This window comes from Hippopotamus amphibius, chromosome X (genome assembly GCF_030028045.1).
Source record: "Hippopotamus amphibius kiboko isolate mHipAmp2 chromosome X, mHipAmp2.hap2, whole genome shotgun sequence".
Taxonomy (NCBI): domain Eukaryota; kingdom Metazoa; phylum Chordata; class Mammalia; order Artiodactyla; family Hippopotamidae; genus Hippopotamus; species Hippopotamus amphibius.
The window spans coordinates 111349668-111354246 of NC_080203.1; the positions used below are offsets into that span (position 1 = coordinate 111349668).

The following is a 4579-nucleotide window of genomic DNA, read 5'->3' on the forward strand; positions in this document are numbered from 1 at the left end:
TTATGATTTGGCTGAAGCAAATGTCTACATGAATACAAACATTCACAACATTTTCTCAGAAAAACTGAAATTATATCTATCTAGATCACTGGTTCTCAAAGGGTGACAATTTTACTCCCCAGGGGAAATCTGGCAAAACATGGAAACATTTTTGGTTGTCACAAGTGGGGTGGGAGGCGCTGTTGGCATTTAGTTGGTAGACGCCAGGAAGGCTAACAATCATTCTACAATGCACAGGACCGCTCACCACAGCGAACAACTACAAGCTCAAAATATAAGTAGCTCTGAGGGTGTATAACCTTGATCTAAATAGGTGGATATAATTTCAATATTTTCTGTATCTCTATTACAAATATGTGTGTGTTTGTGTATACACGGGAATTAATGCAAGGATAATATATGCCTTGGGAGGAGGAAAGTCAATTTTTATTATTCTAGTTATAGCAATAAAAAGGACTCCTATGCTTACTAAATATAACTAAATTGTTAGTTAATCCCTATCAGCATTACCTATTAAGCTATTATTAACTGTATTAAGGGAATAAAAGGTTTGATAACTTTGAGTGGATTTTAAATAGCCCCAAAAGAATTAAGTTAGGAATAAGGTTGGGCTCAAAATGAATGTCAAAATAGTACCCTGCTAAACTGTTTATCTTAATTTCAAAATGAGGAATTTGAATAAAACCTAAAAAATAAGTACAATTTAGATGTCTCACATCTAAGTAGCACCAGAAACAAAAGCAAGAGTATACTGAAACAGTACGACACGCATTAGGAATACAGGAACAATGCATGATTCAGTTGGTTAGAAACCAAAGTAGGGAGACCTACCTGGTGGCGCAGTGGTTATGGCCCCACACTCCCAGTGCAGAGGGCCTGGGTTCAATCCCTGGTTAGGGAACTAGATCCCACACACATGTCGCAACTGAGAGTTCGCATGCCACAACTAAGGAACTGACAAGCTGCAACTAAGGAGCCCGCAAGCCGCAACTAACACCCAGAGCAACCAAATAAAGAAAGAAACCAAAGTAGGTAAACACTTGTAGAGGTAAGAGGCCAAAACAAAACAAAACCTGGCTAGACAGATTTTAGGCTTAGACTTCAGAGTATTTAAATACTGTGCCAAAGCAACCACAAATAATTTGAGAGCAATGAAAAGTCATTTGGGTAACAAAATCACCCAAAGAAAAAAGCTCCCCAAACTTCAGTTACAGTTATCTTTAGGTTCTGTTTTCTATTACTCTCACTGTGGTGTGTTTGCCCTGCTATGTGGTCCCGGTGAGAATAAAAGTACAAATGAGCATGTACAAGAAATACTTTCATTGTATTCGTAGTGGACTCGAACTCTTCCCCATGTCACAAAAAACACAGAAAATCAAACCAGTGATCCAGAAATTGAGGAAAAGGCAGAGCAAATGAATAATTTTTAATATTAAAAACTGAATGTATTTACAGGATAGATGCCAATGAATCAACACAGATATCACAGAATTGTTTCTGCAGAAGGCAAATAAGGATTGAATGATTACCATATAAATAAATGCATAAGTAAATGAGAGAGAGAGAATCTTTGACGCATAACTGAACAGGCATCCTGCATTTCAGGCAAAGTAAAATACAAACAAGCAAACCACCATATCAACAGGCATATTCTGTCTTTAACATTTCTAAGATGAAAATCTTAATATTTAAAGAATGTAAAATATTAGTGGCCTTAACAAATCCCAGACTTATTAGCAATTAATTTTATTCCTATACTGCCTACAACCGTATCTGTATAATAAAGATATCTCAGTAGTTTGGTGGAAAAAATGTTAATGTCCTTAAAATAGCAATATAAACAATTCTTAGAAATCAATGAGAAAAGCATGGGTAAAAATGCATACAGAACATAAAACTGAATTCCATACAAGAGAAACACATTTCCATTAAACATGAATGGTACAATGCAAATGAAGTATTAATCATGTGATTAGGAATTACAGCAAAATATTAGTTTTTAACTGCTTAATTGGCAAAAGCTAAAATTATATTGAGGATAATAGGATAAAATCCCCTCTTATGATACTGGGGAGTGTACACTGGTACACTTTTTGCAAAAGGATATTTACCAAAAATTAAGGATATTAACTACATTCCAAAGAATTTCCTTCTCATAATTAGGGATTCATGCAAAGATTTATAATTGAGGATATTCATCACATTATTATTTATTATAAGGAAAAGCATAAAAATTATATTAGTAATATGAAACTCTATGTACCATTATAAACAAGGTTCTTAAAACATTTAACTGTATTAAAGCTCTCTGACATGTAAAACAGAAAAGGATATGAATAGTTTACATTAAATGATCCAAATTTTTTTAAAAAGAGAAAAATATACAAAGATTTAGAAAGATATAAAATAGTCAATTTTCAAACTCTCTGAGTAATAAGATTACGACTGATTTTTGTTTATTCATTTGTCCTTACTTTTCCATTCAAAAACTGATTTTTGAATTCTTTTATAGTTAAAATATGCTGCTTGTCATGTTTCTTTTCAAACATTGAAGAGAAAATATAGGTAAATTTTATAAGAGCTGATCATATTTACCCACAGATTTTCTCTCTAACAAAAAAAAAAAAGATAGTAAACAACATTTATGTTCCAATCTTATTACCTGACAGACCTTTTTTTTAACCACTTTTATCATTTTCCTTCATCATCCTAGAAATTAATATTGGTCTCCTCTACTACTCATCACTTCCTCTCCTTTATTCCTAAGGCACAAAGCACAGACACCATGTAGCTTACTTTTCCCAGTATGAATTTGGACACATGTCCATAGAATTCTACAAGGGAAGGTTATTATCCAAGAATTTATATTACATCCAGGTTTTTAACCACATGCATAGGAAATAAAAAGACACATATAATGAGATTTAAATGACTCAGAAAAGTTGTCATTCAAATTCACACTCCACAAAAATCACTGATATACTAAAAAGAAAAAAAAGAATTAATGATTTAACGATGACTTTGTAGAAAAAAATAGGAATGAGCATTGAAACCAGTAAAAGACATAAGAACAGTAAAATACATAAGAATAGGTAACATACATGCAAATAATGGTTATATATTTAACAAGAGTAAATGTATAATAAAATTATATAATAAAAGTTAAACATATTTTAAAAGAGAGGAAGAATGAAAATAAAAAAGGTATTTAAATCTCAGTTATATTTAATGGAGACTAAAAATGAAATGTCAGGTGGAAAGTAACAATAAGAATTTAAAACTCAGTTAAACTATATGAAATTATCATTCTTATAAATCAAACTCAATTGGATGTTAGCAATTCCAAAAGAACCCATCTAATGTTTTTGAAGTCCTAGCTTATTAGATAAATGTCTAAGATGCGTGAAGTGCTATAATAAAAATTCAAACTGAATGTCACACAAGTTGACTATTCTCCAAACCATCACAAAAGAAAGAAAGAAAAAACACAATTTATCTTGAAAAACAACAAAAAATAGCACAAAATTGAAGTTAGGGTTTAGTATCTTGATTTCATTGTTAAAATCTCTCTCATACATGAAGAGATCATTTCAATTACAGGGATCTTACATGATCCCAAAGTAATTCATTCTTGTCACGTTTTTGGACAGAAATTGTTGGTCAGTGGAAGTCTATGCTTCATTATTTTATTTTATTTTATTTTATTTTTATTTTTAAAATATGGAACACTTCACGAATTTGCGTGTCATCCTTGCACAGGGGCCATGCTAATCTTCTCTATATCATTCCAATTTTACTATATGTGCTGCCGAATCGAGTACTATACTTCATTATTTTAAATAATAAAAACAGTAACACCTACTCAGACCATTCAAAAGCCCCAAATGATTTTTTCAAATGTCACAAAACACTTCTTAACACCCACATAATGAACCACCAAAGACTGCCACATAATATACAGCATTTAAAAATCAATTATATACTTATCATTAATAAGCTAATGTTTAAAATGTTAATTACATTCATTAGTATTTAAGCATGGTATATAACGACACAATGCAGTTTCACTAAAATAACTATATACTATAATATAAATAAACCAAGAAAATACACAAATGTAGGTAAATAAGGATATGTGAATGGAAATGCTTATGTTTTTATTGCATTTCTTTCAATATGCTTTATCACTTCCAACTTTACTTGTTATGCAAAGGCATTTTTAGGCTTCCTAGGCACATTTACTTTCTTCACAATCTTTCTCATTTCCTTTGAAGATGTTTTCTCACAATCTTTGTGGGAAAGGTGATGAGACTGCATGTGTTGAAGTAATATGAGTATGACAAGTTGACCTACTGTTGAATGGTGAGATATTTTTTAATGTTTTAAAATTTCAAATATTTTTGTTGGAAGATGGGTGAGACATTCAGATTTGGTGTAAATTTTTTTTGCAGATCACTACAATTAATAGGCAGAAAAGGATATCTTTTTTAAATTAAAATTTAAATATATTCAAAAAGTTAAAATTTAAGCATTCTGTAAATGTGTGAATATGTTCACAGAAACATCAAAATTTATAAGA

General features: G+C 31.1%; 1 non-coding gene across 1 annotated transcript; it reads right to left on the reverse strand.

Moving 5' to 3' along the window:
• Positions 1–3714: 3714 nt before the first annotated feature.
• Positions 3715–3821, reverse strand: LOC130842830 (U6 spliceosomal RNA). Its single transcript, XR_009050603.1, has one exon. It is a non-coding gene; the product is annotated as a U6 spliceosomal RNA (small nuclear RNA).
• Between the last annotated feature and the right edge of the window lie 758 nt (positions 3822–4579).